General features: G+C 32.9%; 1 long non-coding RNA gene across 1 annotated transcript in view; it reads right to left on the minus strand.

Moving 5' to 3' along the window:
* LOC127709006 (uncharacterized) overlaps window positions 1-11631 on the minus strand; it is a 31308-nt gene extending 19677 nt beyond the window's left edge. The window contains exon 1 of the long non-coding RNA XR_007985465.1: window positions 11600-11631. This is a non-coding gene — a long non-coding RNA (uncharacterized LOC127709006). The remainder of the gene's footprint in view (window positions 1-11599) is intronic.
* Between the last annotated feature and the right edge of the window lie 9177 nt (window positions 11632-20808).

The raw sequence follows: 20808 nt of genomic DNA on the forward strand, positions 1-20808 counted from the left end.
TCTATCCATGAACTGATCTGACAATTCTACCCTTGAACTGATATTTCTAGTCTAGGTTTTGTTTAGTACAGTTATACATGTATAAAAGATTCCGTGAAAGTTTTAAATGTGGATCATACTTTTTCTTTAATTTCGTTTTGTTTGGAATTCTTTTTAATTTTGAGTATTAAATGAGAATAACACTTTATACATTTCGTGCGTCCGTAGCCCTTTTCTGCATTCAACTTCATCATAAACACCTTCAAGTAAACATTTGAAAGCCGGTGTGTTTGATTACGTCGGTTTCTAAATTATTCCTAGTTGTAACAGATCATTTTAGTGCAACATCTGAGCTAATGATACCTTGGGGACTAACAGCTCGCCAGCAGACCTAGGGCTAGGAAACGCAATTTTCACTTTATAAGTTTCATGCGCCTTTCTAGATTTCTCTTTTCGAGGAACGCTCAAACAATAACATTTAGTACTGATTAAATAAAATAACATTCGAGTCTCTTATTTCAAACTTGAAATTCAACTCGAACTCTTACTTTAAATTTGACTCGAGCTTGAAGTTTAGGTCAAATGTAAATTGAAAAACAACTCGAACCTTGGTTCTAATTCGAATCTAATGCATGACTCGAACTCCAACTTCAACTGGAACTCGAATATAAACTTTAACTCTACATCGGTGGTCAGCAAAATCCGTTTTGACATATTTGATTCGTTTGCCTAACAAAATATCAGTGTCCTACTCTTTTGTTTTATATTTTAATGCATTTTCTACTCGTAAATTTATTTAATTTTCTTTGATATATATATTGTCAAGTTAAAAATAGGTACTTTTAGGATGTAATGCATGAGCATGTAATATAGAAAGAAAATTCGGCAAACCGTTCACTGACACCTACTTCAATGTCTGACAAAAACTTTAACGAAATATTACAACATCACTTTTGGATCTTGGAAATAACAAAATTGAAAAAATTGTATGTTATATGTGGCTTGTACTCATAATGTTTTGAAGCATTCCCTTCCACGAAAGATTTTGTCAGTGTTTCATTACAGATTCAAAATGTTGTCATGACAACCAATCAGACAATAATTTCATGTAGGATTAAAGCCCTAAAATATATCAAATTATACTTATTAGTTTTAAAAAACAAGTTATGCTTACAAAATTTCAGGACACTCAAAGTGAATCAAAAGTTCTGAGAAAGATTAATTTTTGTTGCATTATGGTGTAATGGAATGATTAGAAATATCTATTAGTTTCAGGTAAAAAAAATTGTCCGTTTCTATGTTATGTAGGAAGCATGGGTTAAAACTACTAAAGTTGATTTTGCTAAAATGAATTAAAACACAATTTAATATGTATTACTTTCCTGGTATGATTACTTATTGGTCTATATCATATCGATACTTATATATCAAAATTGCACTAGGTCATGCTTTTCTCGAGCGGTTAATGACGTCTTCATACTAAAATAAATTCGATCGAATGTATACTGATTGATCTTTACATCTGATTTATTTGTTAGTGTCGTTGTGAGTTTTCACTATTGTGTTCAGTAACTGCTAATCGCTGTCGTTTTGTTAGTTGCTCTAGTGTTTCGCATTATCCAGATCAGTCAAGCCCTTTCCAACTGACTTTTATAATTTGTATAGACATGATAGATGTTACACTGCTACCCTGGTCAAGTGAAAGGTTTCATGTATGCGAAATCTGTAAATTAGTGGTTTCTGCATGTACTATAAGACTTATTTTTTATTTAAGCATACTTCCGTTATCTGGTTTAATTGTATGAATTGTTCACATTTTATCATGACTAGAATGGTTCAAGTTGTCTTTAATATATATATATCTCCATATTAAATATATATATATATATATCCATATCGACATGTCATTGTCTGAAGAACGGTATGCAGTGTCTCTCAGATAGGCATTCTGGCATGTCTATATATATAGACTGTCCAACTTGTCTCCACAGACGGCCCAAGTTGTCTTGTACTCGGACCTGACGAAGTTTCGTTTAACAGCGGGAGGTTTGGCTAGCCATTAAACCAGGTTCAACCCACCATTTTTTCTTAAAATGTCCTGTACCAAGTCAAGAATATGGCAGTAGTTCGTTTCTATGTATGCTGGCGTTTGTTTTTGTTGCACTTCAATGTTCCTGTTGTTCTTTGTTTTCCTCTTATAGTTGATGTATTTCCCTCGATTTTAGTTTGTAACCCGGATTTGTTTTCCCTCAATCGATTTATGACTTTTGAACACCGGTATACTACTGTTGCCTTTATTTAAGATTTTGTGAAAGTTTCCATAAAAGCGTTTTAAGTGGCAAGATATATATTTTTTTCCGAAATAGCACCAAAAGTGCACTGAATATGATGGTTTTACGCATTATACCACGAGCTTGCATGAACAAAACGTTCCTATATAATTTGAATAGAATTGAGGTTAAATGAGAATGTTGATGATAATTATCAAAAGATTTTAACTCGGTAGTATTTAGAAGGGGTAAAACTATTTGCAAGCAACGAAAACAGCGTAATAGAGTAAGCAAGTGCTTCTCGTTCTTAAGTAATGATTCTTTTCATAATATAAGGATTTGTTATGATATCAGGTGAATAAAATTACCAGTTTGACAGCGCGTCATCTTTACAAAAGTTTCTTTTTCCTGACAAAATCAAAACGTATGGGTGGTTCGGATTTGGGGGGGATTCTAATGATGAACAAATCTCCCTGGAGTGTTTGAGTGATGTATCATTTCGAGATTTTTTTCAATATTTCTAGGTGATTTTTTAACGTTTCGAGCACGAGTGAATGTCTTCTGCTAATGAGCTAGTTCTTACTTCATTTATACGCAAATACTCATGTGTCAATTTCGTACCAAACTTGTTTGTATGTGAGTTTTTGAAAAGAGTTATTTTGTGGTTGGATTTTTTTTTTTGGTATGGTATTTATTTTTCAAAATGTATTTCTGAATTTATTGACCGATAAATTTCTTCATACATTTAAAGCTTTATGATAATTTACAGTTTAATGAAGGATGCATTTCTTATTTACTCTCATTTTCAGTTTTGAAAAAAAGACACGAACCTCGCAGAGGACATCTATTGTATTGCCATGTATTTAAGAAATAAATTCTTATTTTTTAAATTTTCTTGACATGTTAAGGTGTTGACCGAAGCACATTTTGTTAAAAATGGATTACCACTTTTCTTAGAGATGGCCGATGGCTCTCCCCGGGCACAGCAGCTTTATTCACTTCTTAAACATGTCAGCTATGATATAGAAGTCAAGAATGCTCAAAATGGCGTTAAAAATCAACAATCAATCAATCAATCAAGAAAATGCCTGTACCAAGTCAGGAATATGACAGTTGTTATCCATTCGTTTGATGTGTTTGAGCTTTTGATTTTGCCATTTGATTAGGGACTTACCTTTTTGAATTTTCCTCGGAGTTCGGTATTTTTGTGATTTTACTTTTTTCATATAAAATTGGGAGTATCCACAGTATGTAAATCTTTACTATAATAATTGTTGTATTTTTTTTTTCAAGATTTACTTTTTAGATTTTTTTCCATAAAGGAAAAATTATAACAGTATTGAAAAAAATCTTCAATATGATTTGCACAATGAAAATCAAATAGAATCCTTAAAATTTGACAATAAGTACTGCTAGATAGAACAAAAATATTTTCAAAAATTATTAATACCAAATGTCAAAATGATAATGAAAAATAAACACAAAGATATAACATAGGGAATAAAACCACTAATTCATAGCCCAATTGTTTGCCATGTTAAATTCTGCAATATCAAGCATTCATAGCTACGATGTATTAATTTTAAATAATTCAAGCTTTCATTTGATACCAAAATTACTCCAATATTTTACGTAATTACAAAGTAACAGCTATGCATACGGAATATTATGTTTAATGTATGAACTACTTTCTTGAGTATTCTTGACCAGGCCCTGAATAAATAGTTCTGTACTATAAGAAAATCACAGACGAAAATTCTTATTTAGACAGCCACATTAAACGCGGCAGTGATTCATAACAGTACAGGCATAATCCACAATAAAAATGACATAATAGGAAGCGTTCATCAATATACCAATCACATGGCAGTATATATTTATTCCAAAAGGACTTTAGCTTAAAAACACAAATGCTTTAATTATTTCTGTATAATTTTAGTGATTTTGTTGGTCATGTTGTTTTGCTAGTGTTATATCTGAAAAGTAAATCGTAGCGATAACAATAGATAAAGTTTCTTCCAGACATATCGAAATATCAGTTTATTAAAGAAGATTTGGTGTAAACAGAAATGAGACAGTAACAAAACGACAAAAATATTTTTTCAACAGACAACTGTCTATAAAGGCAACAGTAGTATACCGCTGTTCAATGGTCATAACTCGATTTAGCAAAAACAAATCCGGGTAACAAACTAAAACTAAAACCGAGGGAAACACATTAACTACTAAGTATAAGAGAAAAACAACGGAACAACAGAAACACTGAACTACAACAAATTCAAACGCCAACATATATAGAAAAGGACTGTCAGATAACAACTGCCATATTCCTGACTTGGTACAGGACATTTTAAGAACAAATGGTGGGTTGAACCTAGTTTTATGGCTAGCCAAACCTCCCGCTAATATGGCAATGTTAAAAATACCGCTGAAAAGACAACACTACGTTTCAGTTACAGTACAAACAAACGCAAGAACAATCAGCACAGAGAAATACATAAATAAATAATATAATATTACATTACAACATGTAAAGCACAGAATAACGAAGGCCATATACAATATCTTAAACTCTAAATCTTCCCGAATCAAAACAAACAAGATATGCAGAGATTGAATTCAACAGCTATTTATTATGTTCATGCAATGGAAAAGTGATACAAACATGTAGCAGGGTTAAACTGCGTGTAGTATTTCTATACCTCATCCCTCCGCCCCTTTGTTTTATCTCAAAAAAATCGTTTCATCAAACAGGGAAAGATCTTGGTCCAATTTTCCTTGAAATAATTTCACCCTAAGCAATCATATTCTTTAGTAAAATCCTATTCATGACATATTCCTGTGAGTTCTTTAATTTTCTTACAATATAATGGTGTCATGCATATGCAACTAAATTATCCTGCTTAAAAATATCTCAAAACTGCAATTCTCATAGCTTTAAAAACAACCTTTAATTTAAATTATTTCTCAAACGCGAAATTCAATTTTACTAATCTTTAGGCAAGATATAATATATCGAAGTTAAAAATAATCCCATTTTAATTAAAAGCTTTAATCTGTACCGAATTGAATTTATGTCAACTGAAATCAAAACGTTAAACTGTATTGAAGGGGATCATAGAAATTGATTCTAAAATTAATAAACCTTTCTTTCCTCCTTTAAAGGATTGATTGATTGATTGATTGGTGTTTAACTCCACTTTCAACACTATTGTGCTATTTCATGGCGGTCAGTTTTTATTGGTGGAGAAAGCCGGAGTCCCCGGAGAAAACCACCGACCTTCGGTAGGAAAACTGAAAATCCTAGTCAATTAAGATTAGAATCGAGTGCACCCGCACGAGCGGGGTTCGAACTCACAACCTCAGTGTTGACTGACAAGTGATTACAGTAGTTGAACTATTTAGACCACTCGTCCACCGCGGTCCCTCCTTTAAAGGAAAATTTAAGTCCAAAGTAAGCTTTGCTATTACTTTATCTGAAAACTGTCAGTTTTCTAAAATTGAGGGCGTCATAAAGTGATGACGTCATGTCCCCTTATGCGTATCTTTCCACGACGTGGTAAAAGATCCAAAAAATCAAGGTTTCCGAGTTTTGATTGGATCAAACAAAATCAAGTTTTTAAAAAAATAAAAAGAGTATTTTTATCAAGATAATTGCAGTTTGCCGTATTTACGCAACGCTTCCGTTTCAAACAATGCGGAAAAAGCCATTGTAAATGCTGTAAAGTCGCCAAGACTGAAAACCATTTCACCAGCACAGTAACAAAGCAGCGATATAACATATATGTAACATCTAATTGTAAAGCGGAAAATAGTATTTATATTCTTACTTGTGGAACTTGCAAGATGCAATATGTTGGCGAAACAGAAACTAAATTCATCATCAGACTTAATAATCACCGGTCATTTTATACCAAAGGAAGAAACTGCCCAATCACGAGAACCTCGTAAGAACAGGACTTTTGAAAATATCACCTTTCAAATAATAGAGGTAAACCATAATTTGGACACTCAAAGTAGAAAACAGAGAGAGATAGGTTTTGGATGCACCAGCTACGTACTCTTGAACCTGATGAACTGAATGAGAGGGGTGAAAAACAGTTTTATAAAAAAATCAAAGGAATAAATCTTGAACTTCATAGTATTTAACTAACATAATTATTTGTTTTGAATCTGTTAATCGCAATGTACAATAAGCTGCAAAAATATATCTAAAGGATATGTACGATAAGCTACAAAAATTTCTTAACAGCATCCGATTTGACCTGGATTGCTGCACGCGCCTGATGAAGCTAATTTGTTTAGCGAAATATTGCGTGAATATATAAAATATAACAACTGTTTTTATAACACTCATTAACGTGTCTAAAATACATTCTTAGTCATTTATTTATATATATATATATATATAATTCGTCTCAAATTTAGCCCAACAATGTTCTTCCCTCAGCGAGAGTCGAACCCTTGTATCTGTGACATCATGGCAACGTCTAAACTTGTGACAACTTTATGACAGACAATCTTCATCGAATAACACGTGGTGATACAGGGCTGACCACATATATATATTATAATTCGTCTCAAATTTGGCTCAACAATGTTAGATCATCCACTTGCCACTATAGATCAGGTACTGTATTACAACCCTAGATAAAGCTGAAAAGGCATTACATCGACCACCGAAAGCTACATTTTATGTAACCTAGGTGGTGGAGTGGTCTATGGCGCTGGACACAGAGCAGGCGGTGTTGCCACGATGTAACAGACGCAAGGGTTCGAATCCCGCTTAGGGAAGAACCAAGATCTAACATTGTTGGACTAAATTTGAGACGAATTATATATATATGGTGTTAGCCCTGTATAACCACGTGTTATCCGATGGAGATTGTCTGTCATAAAGTTGTCACATGTTTAGACGTGTATGATAAAATTAAAAATTTGATGTGGCGGCATGGTAATTAACATTATCATCCTTTACGACAGACAAAATAGCTGATCTGAAAGGTACACCATCTACTTGCCACTATACATCATGTACTGTGATACAACCCAAGATAAAGCCGACGAGGAAAGGCATAACATCGACCACCGAAAGCTATATTTTTATGTAGCCTAGGTGGTCGAGTGGTCTAGGGCGCTGGACACGGTGCAGGCGGTGTTGCCACGATGTCACAGACGCAAGGGTTCGAATCCCGCTGAGGGAAGATAAAAAATTTGCTAACGCAAATTTGAAGATCTAACATTGTTCGGTTAAATTTGAGACGAATTATATAAGTATATGGTGTTAGCCCTGTATAACCACGTGTTATCCGATGGAGATTATCTGTCATAAAGTTGTCACATGTTTAGACGTGTATATATTATATTTATAATAACAACAAGTCTAAATTGAAAACAACGTTCAAACCTATGAATGCGTTGGATAAAAACCGCAATTTTTATACGTGTGCATGTAAAACAAATTTCTTGGTAGAGGGGTCTAAATACAGCACAATATAATATATATATAAAATGCCTGAATAATAGCCAACGATAAATCTTACGGGGCGATGAATCATATAATTATCATGAACAAATGTTAAATATTTCGGATAACTAATATCCCTCATCAGTAAGATGTCAAATGGTTCTTATCTTGACATGTGGTAGTCACACTGTAATAGTAATCTTGATCGTTATACAAATTATCACGATTCAATACGCTGGTAAATTTTTTCAATATTGATGTTTAGGAGGAGGAATAAATTCCTTAAAAATGTAAGAGTCCTGTACTGAAGCCTGAGTTACTGGAAACTAGTGATGGTAGGGACTCATATTATGTTTTTTTATTAATGCCCTCTGGGGAAACTGTCCTTAACTTTCCCGAGCAAGTCTATATAATTATATAAACATAGCGTCCATAGACTTAAAACCCTCTGAATCACGTGATCGTGAAAACCAATGAAAAAAGAACTTTACCAGATTTTGTTCATTAAGTAAAAATGAAGTGTTCGAAACATAACATACATAAGTAGGACTTTGTCCCTCTTTTTGTCTGTAAAATTGAAAAAGGGATGTTATTAGTAAAACCATACTTATGTGGTAAAACATGAATAAACAAGACGTGTTTAATTATCTATCTTGCAGCTGGGAAACTTGCTTAACTGTTTGGCAACTGCATTTCAGATGATATTTTGGAATTTTTATCTTAGTATATACCAATTGCCGGAGTTATCAAATTATACAGTACGAAACCCCTTAAAACATGAAAAATCACGAGATAAATTGACCAAAAAGCTATGTGTTTACCATAAACCAGTCATAATAAACATGTTCAATTGATTCCAATCTAAAATAATGCAAAAATTGAAACTTCAGGTTACTACTGAAAAATTGGTAGAGTAAATGTTATTTAGTTTTAACATAAAGTTGATTTAATTTGATTACTAACAACAAATATGTCCAAGTTGGAAATTAACGGGAATGATTTATAAAATAAGAATTTCAAGTTTTTCAGTAATACCGGTACCTGTAGGAATAAAATCACTTATTCATGGCGTCATACTTTTATGTGCATAAAAGAACACACCGGTACCCAAAAAGTTTAGTTGTACAAAAAGCAGATACTTCCGATCTGAGAAACAAGCAAAATATACCCTCCTTTTTCAATTTCAAATAATTGTTCTACAGTGATACCAAGTCTTAAGGCTTTCATTTGATACTAAATTAAATTCAAATATGTTACTACTATAATAAGAACTATTATGTTTAAAGTTCTGTGTGGATGCAGTAGAATGTGTCCCCGTGCTTGTGGTGTATGCCCTTTTATTTTGCAATTATAGGTTGTTTGCCTGTGAGAGAGCTTTCACATGTTTATTATATCTTTGTTCTTAATTGTTTATTCAATATTAATATTATGGTGTTTGGATGTATAAATACTCATCCACGCTTGCTGTTTTTATTATTGCCCCCTGCTATGGTTTTCCTTAGATTTATTATAATCTCTGTTTTTGCCCAGTGTTTGTTAATATATGTCTGTTGTGTAATACTTAAGTCTTTGCATCGGGCATTTTATAACAGTTTTTGTAAGAGTTCTTTTACTGCTTTGCCTATTACTTGTATGGAGAGTTGTCATTGGCACTCATACCACATCTTCTTATTTCTATGTACTGCTTTTTTGGTATACTTTTTGACTGGATGAATACAACAAGGCAATTAAAGACGATATACCTGATTTTGAAAGGCACATGAAAAAACGTGGTCTATATGCATAATCTACAACAAAGGGGCATAATAGGAAATGTCAATCAGTACACCAATCACTTACCAGTAAAGATTTATTATCAGACCAAAATAAAATACGAATGGTTTTAACTATTTCTGTGTAATGTCATTATGGCACCCTCAACGGACTTGGGTGACATATTGTTATTCTACGTTTCTTTTTCGTCTTCTTATTATTTTTCTTCCACTTTTTTTGTCCAGCTTATATCTCGGAATTGTACAAACTAATGTTAATGGAACTATACCATAATGTTAACCAGCATGTGCAGATTTGCAATCGGGGTATGGCATTTCCAAGATGGCAACCGTTATCATGGAAACAACAAAAATGTCAAAAATTTCAAAATGCTCCAAACTTAATGAATCTTTACTACAATGTTAATTGGCATGTGTAGATACGCTGTTTGACTTTGGAATTTTTAAAAATGGCTGCCGTTACCCTGGGAATGGGGGTACGAGGGTGCCATTCGTTATTGCTAGCAATTACAAATCTAGTTGTTTTTGTTTTGCTAGTGTTATTACTGAAAAGGTGATTATAGCTACTGCAATAGATATAACTAGAAAATACCCGCGAAATATACGTTGGTTCATAATTTGAAGATATATAGTTTTGGTATAAGGCGATATTAAAATCTTAAATCTTTTTGAAGCGTGTCACAGACGAAATACCACCACTCAATATGACACTCAAAAGAAAAGTCTTCCCGACAGAAACTATTGGCGTTTGTGATCTAATCATAGCTAAAAATGTTATGCATTAATATATGAATGGGGGTGGTTCACATTCCAGCCACTCTTCGGTACCCGTTTATAACCGAACACTGAAGTAATCCACCCAACATTTTCATGTTGAATTGATGCGGTTCCCCGGAAGGAAAAGCTCTTGACGTGTAAAAATCTGTTGTTAAATTGCTTAGAGCGTCAAGGGAATGTGTATCACATGGTGTTTCAGTGTAAGGTCAATATTTACCGTAACTGCTACGAAATAAAATTTAATTTTGCCGGGCAGACGTGCAATGACGGAAATGATGACAGCACGTAAATTTCAGAGCCGAACGTCGTGAAGGACGGTCGATCCGAACTGGCTTTTTTTCCGATTTTAACCCCCAAATACCCCCCAAAAGATCTTGAAATGAACACATGATTAACTACGCTGGACATTACCCCTTTGTGGTATAAAACAATATTCGTGGATTTTATGTGAAAGAAGAAAACGCGACACCCAATTTCAACTCTATTCATTTAGTAATATAGATTACACACAGACTTTTTGAAATATGTGTTAAATGAGATGTGGGAAAACGCAAGTGAGATAGGAACCCAATGACAAGAAATAGCAAAATCATCCACAGGGCAAAATGCATTCTTTAGATATTAACAGCTGTCTATATACAATAAGTAAATTTAACAGATATAATCAAACATCTGCAATCCACTTCCAGTACTCAAAATAATAAAGAAATCCAGAAGCGGAAACGAAAACTACTTTATAGGTTCCTGACATAGAACAAGCAGACAAAAATGTGGCGGGATTAAACTACATGTTTTATCGCAACCCTCCACCTTGGTACCCTCAAACAGATCACGGTATTTAACAGAAAAGAGGAAGGATTAATTTCCCTCGATATATTTTAAAACAAAGCTATCCTATTCTTTACTAAAACCCACGCCATGACAAGGTCGCGTGAGTTCTTAAAGTTTCTTACAATATCAGTTTGTAATTAAGACAGAAACACCAACTCTTGAAGCATAAAGATGGCTCCAAACTGCTACTTTTGTACCTCGAACTCTTTTTCTAGCACGAGTCCTAATTTGATCTATAGATAGTTTTTTTAACTACATTTTTTAGTTTTACAATGTTGAGTGAACGCATGCAAGTTTTCATGTTTAACATTTGTACTTTTTAACAAAATAATATCAAAAATTTTAAACTCAAATCCGTTTTCAGGTTTCAAATTCTTAATCTTTAGCCAAGATTTTAAATTCTAAAATTTAAAACAATCATCAAATTCTTTTCATTTGATAATCTTCATGAAAATCACAACCCTCAAACATGAAATAATTGAATAATTGTAGTATTGCCCTACCTTCACAATCTAGCAGATATAGCGACAATGCATTAACTAGAAGTAACGATCCCTTTTCGTTGCAAGCTTAAGCAACAGACTGTGAAAAGAAAAAAAAAATCGACAGCTTTAAGATCGACATCAATTTTCTTCCTTACAATATTTTATCTTAACAGATATAAAAGATAAAGATTTTAAATTAATATTTCAAATGCATTCTATTTGATAAGGAGATATGCATATTTTGTTTTCCCTATTGCATCATTAGAGGTGAACAAGATTTTTTTTTGTAATGTAAAAAAATCTTTGTTGTTCTTAATTCTCTTGTTTAAAGAAAATTATAAGAATTATAAGCCGTAAAATAGGATTCATATAGGGTTTGCTTTTCGCAATTTAAATCATTAATCAGTAAAATATAAATGACCTTGCCATATGCACGTCAACACGATGTCTCGTATGGGTGTAGAGTGTAAACAATCAACACTGTTTACTTTGTGCGATATTAATTAAATATTTGGAACTACAACTAAGGGGTTTATCATACATGTTGTGTGAAATGATGATGAACGGGGATAATGATGTTTGGTGCATTTATACGACCAAAGTTTGACCCCATTTCTTAAAGCAACAGTGGGCGAAGAGGGATTAGACATTAAGGGGTCAATTACAAACCATATATCGAAGACAAACAGCATGTTTGAATAAAAATGCGGAAAAGATAAACTAGTCAATAAAAAACACATAAGAATCAAAATATTGAACAACACGATCGCAGCGTTCACATAGAACAAGGGGGAACTGAAGTCTTCCGGAAGGGTAAGAAGTACTTGCGCCACCCGTTGCATTTTATGGGTAGTTAAAATTCGGTTTTGTCACAGTTTGTGAAAAGAGCCAAGTGTGTGTGTGTGGGGGGGGGGGGGGGAGGGGAACGGGATTATAGTTACGACAATTAGAACATATCCATCGTCATCTGTGAAAGATATATTCCATAACGGTCAACCAACTCGTGATGGCGTCCGTAATATTGACGAAGGGTTGATTTCGACTTCACTTGGAACTCTTGATTTAATAGCTTCCTTGTGAGCAGCAACCCTCTATCAAGGAAAGCATGATAGGAAATACAAGCTCTTGAATAGCGTATCAACTGGGAGGTATATACTCTGTATGAAGGCGCTGCTGGAATGTTGCTACATAAAAATGGAAAAGTCACAATAGGAAAGCTGAAATCATCTCTTTTGTCGTAAAGTTTTATTTTCAACCAACCCTCATTGTCAATATCTAGATGTAAGTCAACATATGAGGCAGAATTAACTGTATATGTTGTATAAATAAGGTAAGTAGATAGAACATCCAAATATTTCACTTCGAATACCAATTGCCGTACAAGTTTTCAATGTTCAAGATGTTCGTTTTCTCGTTTGAATTGTTTTACATTAATTATTTTGGGTTTTTTTATAGCTGACCATGCGGTATGAGTTTCGCTCATTGTTGAAGGCCGTACGGTAACATATAGTTGTTAACTTCTATGTCATTTGGGGTCTGGTGGAGAGTTGTCTCATTGGCAATCATACTACATTTTCTTATTCTTATCCTTAAAGAAAAAAAATATTCTTCGTCTTGAAAAGCATTGCATATTATTTAAATTACACGGACATTCATTATGTTTTTTCAACAACAAAAATTACGAAACGCATGGACACATTTTGCTGTTGAGTACACATACCATGCATTATGTAAAAGTTTAAATCACGTTTGTATTTCACAATGTTTACAAGTAATTAATACACCTGTCTATTTTTACTGTAATAGTCACATATCATAGTTACACATGTTAAAAGATCGACCTCCGACTTTTGTCGCTGTACGGTTTGTTGTCTGTTTATCAACCTATGTTGCAAACTCTTGTACTGGTCGTTGTGCATGAAAAACATTGTTGATTTTTTGGGCATTTTTTGTGTCCGGAATAATATTTTCATATTCGCCTTAACATGCTTAATGAGATATTAGTTTCAGTCCACTTCAAAACAGTTCATCCCAGTTATTTCTGTCGTCACACTTTTCTTATGACGCAAGCTCTTTGTTTATTTTTGTCCAATTAAAATAACTTCATTTAAAAGGTTTCCATATGGCTTGTCGATGTCAATTACAAAAAGAGTCTCGCAAAACATAAAAAGACATTAAAAGGAAGTACCAGCAATCTTCTCTTGCATTGTTTATGGTCATGTTTTTGCGTCTATATATAAACATTGATGCAACACATTAGAGACATTCATGCAAAGAGGGTTTTTAGTTGGCCTTGTGGAAAAGCATTTGCTTTTAGATCAACCCTACAATACCATATAAGTCTGCTGGCAAAGTACTTTTGAAATAGATGTGTTTAGTTTTATATACATATTTATTTATAATTTGTAATTGCATTTTTTTATGATTTGTTATTCTTTAAATCTTTTTTATAAAAGATTTCAAACTGGTTTGAAAATTTGAATGTATTTCAGACTTAGGATATACATAAATCAGTGTAAACAAGATCATCTCAAACGTAAAAATATTCTTTTCGAGCACTACCATTCAAACAGTCATCTAGCATTCCATCAATTGCAAAAGATATATTTAATACTATTCATTTCGATTCCTCAACAAACATATGGTAGATTTTTCGACTTATCTATCAATAATCCAATACAAACAGCATAGGTTCTTATTATTGATGTTTTACTAACGAACGGTACAGTGTCATTCGAACGAACAAAACTATTTGACGTACGATACAGACTATTTTGTAGAGGAAATCATCATATTTATAATGAAATGTGTATGCGGGATTTATTTTTGAAGGAAGATAGGCTTACTGTACGTGTATCAGTTGTAAAGTTATTGATAGTTTTTTATATGTATTTTCGAAAGATTTTTTTCTTTTTTTTTGGGGGGAGGGGGGATTTTATGACCTTTGTGTACGTGCGTATATTAAAAAGTAAATATAAACACGGTGCGGGACAAATTCGCCATTTCAAAATTGGCAAATCTGACTTTGTTGTTTTACAAGATAACAAAAATATTTTTTTGGCCAAGCGATAGATAATTAAGAGAAATGAATTTTCCCATATGTCCCAACATGTACAACTAAGTACATTTCCCATGGGAAATTTAAGAATTTGCAGTTCGTTATGCTACAATTGTAACCTTTAATTCAAATATTTTAACATTTGTGTCGAGGAACATATACAAGTGACATGAATATTTGCATTGCTATGTTCTAGACTAAAAACGTGAGCGTATGTTGGCAATATATAAATAACACATAGCTGAGAGGGTGATTGAGCAGATTGTTACCCCGAGAAAAAACATTGTCAACTGAGGCGAAGCCAAGGTTGACAATGTCTTTTCGAAGGGTAACAATCTGCTCTATCACCCTCTCAGCTATGTGTTTTTTTAATTTATTATACTGAATGTTCTGTTATTACTGTCTATTAAATTTCAAATTCAAAGTAATAAACTATGACGTCTTGTACATAACAACCATCCGTATTTAATAAAACGCACACTTGATCAAGCGTCTCCGTGAAGGGTAATAGAGTATTACCATAGGATAGAGTAAATTATCTCCCTCGTATTAACCAATCAAAATCTAGCATTTTGACATGAAGTATAATAATGGGTTATGTCTTCCAGAAGACATTATTGTGAATTCAAGCCAAATTAACCTATGTTCCAACTTAACTCATTAATACTGCGTGCTTGTGGAAAAGAAGAAAATACCAATCTCGATTGAGCGTGTTTGGTTTTTGAACAAAAAACCTCCCGAACTCGGGGAGAGCAAGCTGCCGATACTACCATTGCTAATTGTTAGGAATATTGTGTTATTTCATAAATCAAAACATGTATGCTGCTGTTTTCCAAAAAAATATTAGAATGTTGAATTCAAGGAATAGCCTAATTTTACATATTGTATTTTTCTCTTTTGGTTACGATTGGTATCATCATGCATTTCATGTAATATTATTCGCTGAACGGCCAACGATCAGAGCCAAGCCTGTGTATTTCGGAATGTAATTTATAGATAAAATTGATAAATCTGTATGAATTTATGTACATGGGAAATCATGAATCGTATTTTATGTTGTTTTATAGCTATAATCCTTGAATTTATGAAACTGACATGATAACTAATATTGATATAATTATTATTAAAAGATGTATAAGGAAATAAACCTGGCCATAAAATCATAAACGCGGATCCATGCTTTTAAAAAAGGGGCCCACCAATCCAACATTAGTAGTAGGACTTGTAAAATGTCTATGCATTAACCACAACTATAGCTCCATAAAGGTAGCCCTGTACAAACCTTTATCCGCCCCTGATAACTAATTATCTAAATAGCTGACTGATAAAGGTAGCAGATAAACTATTTATGACCTGTAATGCTGAACTAACATATCTAGATACAAATTTATCTCTTTTTAGACCTAAACAAAGAGCGTACTCCTGTGGAAAGTAAGCAGATCAGCGTGACATTTTTGATAAAATAACACAGTCTTAAAACAGTAAAACTATTATCCGATTTAAAATGAAAACGTTTTTCTATAAAAGATTGTCGAACAAATTTTACATTTCATAATTCATGAATATTTGTTTGTTTTCTTTTACATGATGCAATTGGTATTACATGTATTATAACGAATCTCTAATCAGAATTTTTAAACATCTTCAGTTTACAAGCAATCGATTGCACAATGTACGATCCGATATATGATGTGTATACATCACTCCTGATATACACCATAAAAAAAATATTTTCTTTTGATGAACACATTAAAGCCTTTTATTCGCCTAGTATTGAAATACAATAAGCGATTATAATAGAATATAATGTCTCTAAAAATAAATTAGCAGGTAGACTAAAATAGTCTTTGCTATCCCCACCCAAAAAAAACACTGAAGGAGTAGGCAATCTGGAACATAAAGATAAATTATATTAGTCATTTTTGTCCCAGGTGCAACAAATTGTCATTGAATAAATAATAAAAAAAAAACTTTAAAAACGATTTTAAAGAGAATAATTATTTTACACACTTGGACAACTCGGAGTTAGGAAAACCCACTAGTTTATCTTCCGAAACTAGGAACCAGATAAATAAATCAAATTAAAATTTAAAGAGTGTTTTTATTTATTTTTTCTGATATCAATTTGAATATTTGTTAGATAACATCAAAAAGACTAATTTAGAAATACGGGATATAGCTATAGTGTCACACTCAATTTTTTTATTTTTATTTCACTATTCATCGCTTCAACTTGAATATATATAATGAAACATAAACTATTTCATTATTCAATATTCATCACTTAACATTGAATAGTGAATAGTGAACTATTTCATTATTCATTATTGAATTTTGAATAATGAAAAATGAATAATGGACGTACTTCAGGGTGGTCTATTAATGACAACTCGGAGCAGTTTGAAAAGACGACTTAAACCAATTTGAATGACAACTCGGACAAAAAGTGCAGAATAAAGGAAAAAAATAAAGAACAGAGAAAAATATGCCAAAAAATAAAGAATAGACAGAATATGGGCGTTAAGGATGTATTCTTCTGACGTTACAGTCTCGTTGAAATCTCGTTCTGGAATTATTTCCAAAACATGTGATACAAGTGGAAAACATCAATGACTTTTAAAAATCTTATAATCAAACTCAACTCTGTGAAAAAATTGTGTATTTACAATGAGTAGTTTTTGAGTAATCAATTTTTCAAATTTTATTACCAATCAAGTCAGTTTTTTTAGCCGAAATTTTGAGAAAATGGGTGAGGGGTACAAGAAATGATTTTACCAGAAACATGTACATCCCATATCACTTTTTTCTTTTCAAATTTCTTAGATATGTATTTTTTCAATCATTTATAACAAAGAATCTGAAATAATATGCATTTTGTTCTTAAAACAGAGAAAAATCACAAATTTACAAAATTGACAGCATGGTTAATTTGACACAAAAAAGCATCAAAATATAATAAAACTTTCTTATATAAACACCTACCTATAGTTTTTTTTAAGTTAAACTTATTCAGATTGGTCCACTTCATCTTTATTGAAAGTATGAAAAAAAGTTTGATTGTGGAAAAGTGATTTTTTTCACGATGATAGCCCAAAAATAGGTAAAAGTTGATGAAAAATGGGAAAATCATCAAAATTGGGTACTTTCAAAGGGCCGTAGCAAAAAAAGACGTGCACCACCATATGATTTTTTCTTCACCAATTATTTTTTTACAGTCATATAAACCCAAAAATCAGGTTAAGAAAAAAAGTTTAATTCTAGAAATTTTTGGCTCCTCAGAGGTGTACATCCTTAATTAAGATATAAGGATTGGATAATAAAGGGGAAAATAGATAGAGAATAGACGGGGAAATGCTATAAAAAATAAAGAATAAAGAAACAAATATAAAACAGTTGTAATAAGTAGTTCAAATTGTCTTTCAAACTGGTCCGAGTTATATCTCTAAGTTAGTCCTAGTTGTCTTTATAAATGGTCCGATTTGTTTTTAAATTGGTCCGGGTTGTCATGTATTTGCTTGCAGCATACAAAGAAAATGTAATAAGCTTATTTTTAAAGTGTGTATAGTTGAACTTTCCTAAAAGAATTTAAGTTGGAATGCATTGATTAAGTATCTTGGGACGAATTAGTTTGTACGAATCGGAGTTGGAACGAATCATCTAGATACCATTTTAAGTTTCGCGGGATGTTTAGTCAATGCTCACACGGCTTCGTTAACAGGTAATACTGGTTTTTCGATGGAAATGGAACCAACATTGAAATCAGTTTCATTATCTTTAGAAGGTGTTATAATCTTGAAAAGTTGTTTTCATTGTCATGCTAGATACAATCTATTTTGACCCTGTATTAGATCTTATACATTTAAATAAGGGTCGTCTTTAAACTGCAAATTTTGATATTTGCTATAAGGACTATACAGAAAGGGATAACAAAAAGTGTTCATACAGGACTAGGATGTTCATCTGCTTGGGTATTCATGCCACAAAAAAGTACATTTGAATCATTGACTCTTTCCTCATTGTTGGAACAGTTAAGATAACAAAAACATAGTCTCACACTCTTACACCCCAGTGAATCTGCTTATATTCAAAAGTTGCTCAAGAATTAAGAATTGAGAAACACCAATGGTGTATGTCAGATTATACTCAGTACAAAATGAAAACAAATGTTGATCTTTCGAAAAAAGAGAAAAGGATGGTTTGTTTAAAATATACGAAGACCCATCACACATTTTCTATAGGCTTGTGAACAGGCTTTTGTAAATCCACGAAATATAAAAATCCACGAACATACAATGTTACCTACTTTCCACCGTCATTGATCACTAAGGTTTAATAGATCATAAGATTAATGCTTGTCTTGCTACAGCTGTCAATGTAGCCTAAACTTTAAAATCGGATATAGACAGCAAATGTAATATTGGAAAATATTACCTACTACCATCCTGCCAAAAAAAAAAAAAAAAAAGAAAATCTTTGCATCTCTAAATGAATTAGAAATATGAAACGGTGTTTGCACCTCAACTAATCAGCAGACCTTTCAATCAAAGAAAGCCAGTATTTTGTTGACTTTGGAATTATTCCTACATGATTTTATCTTGCTGCAATTTAAGATAAAAAGACAGCTATTGACGTTGTTATTTAATTAAATTAAAATACTCCTAGTTTGTCATGCTGTTGTCTTTTGTCTGTTAAAAGACGAATACGTTTGGAGAAAAATAAAAGACTACAGTGGAAACGCTCAAAGAAAAGCAGGTCATTCTGTCGTCTACCAATAAAGGCAATAGTAACATTGAGAATGGAAATGGGGAATGTGTCAAAGAAACAACAACCCGACCATAGAATAGACAACAGCAGAAGGTCACCAACAGGTCTTCAATGCAGCGAGAAATTCCCGCACCCGGAGGCGTCCTTCAGCTGGCCCCTAAACAAATATATATACTAGTTCAGTGATAATGAACGCCATACTAAACTCCAAATTGTACACAAGAAACTAAAATCAAAAATAATACAAGACTAACAAAGGCTAGAGGCTCCTGACTTGGGACAGGCGCAAAAATGCGGCGGGGTTAAACATGTTTATGAGATCTCAACCCTCCCCCTATACCTCTATCCAATGTAGAAAAGTAAACGCATAACAATACGCACATTAAAAATCAGTTCAAGAGAAGTCCGAGTCTGATGTCAGAAGATGTAACCAAAGAAAATAAACAAAATGACAATAATACATAAATAACAACAGACTACTAGCAGTTAACTGACATGCCAGCTCCAGACTTCAATTAAACTGATTGAAAGATTATGTCTTCATCATATGAATATCAGGCACAATCCTTCCCGTTAGGGGTTTAGTATCATGTCATCATAACATATATGAGAAGAACATAACCCGTGTCATGCCAACAACTGGTTTTTAAATAAATGTGTTTAGTTCCGATGCAAAGACCCTATAAGTGAATCAATATTAACGCCAAAATATGCAATCTTTAATGACCTGACAACAGTATCGTAACTATATCCCTTCTTAATAAGTCTATTTAAAGGTTTTGTTAGTTTCAGAGGTGAATACTGACATTTTTGTGCTTTATAAAGAATATTTCCATAAAAAATTGGATGTGAAATACCTGAACGTATAAGAAGTCTGCATGTTGAGCTATATTTACGAATGATGTCCTTATACCGATGATAGAGTAGTATACCACTGTTCAATAGTCATCATTCGATTAAGCAAAAACAAATCCTGGTAACAAACTAAAACCGAGGGAAACACATCAACTATAAGAGGAAAACAACGGAACAACAGAAACACTGAACTACAACAAAAACAAACGCCAACATACATAGAAACGATCTGTCTGATAACAACTGCCATATTCCTGACTTGGTACAGGACATTTTAAGAACAAATGGTGGGTTGAACCTGGTTTTATGGCTAGCCAAATTACCTCCCGCTAATATGGCAATGTTAAAAATACCGCAAAATTGACAACACTACGTGACAGGAATACAGTACAAACAAACGCAAGAACACTCAGCACAGAGAAATACATAAATAGATAATATAATAGTGCCTTACAACATGTAAACCGCAGAATAACAACGGACACATCCCATGAATTTACGACAGCACACCAGGACACCACAAACGAAATATAAACTGCGGGTCACATGA

This window comes from Mytilus californianus, unplaced genomic scaffold (genome assembly GCF_021869535.1).
Source record: "Mytilus californianus isolate M0D057914Y unplaced genomic scaffold, xbMytCali1.0.p SCAF_7, whole genome shotgun sequence".
NCBI lineage: Eukaryota > Metazoa > Mollusca > Bivalvia > Mytilida > Mytilidae > Mytilus > Mytilus californianus.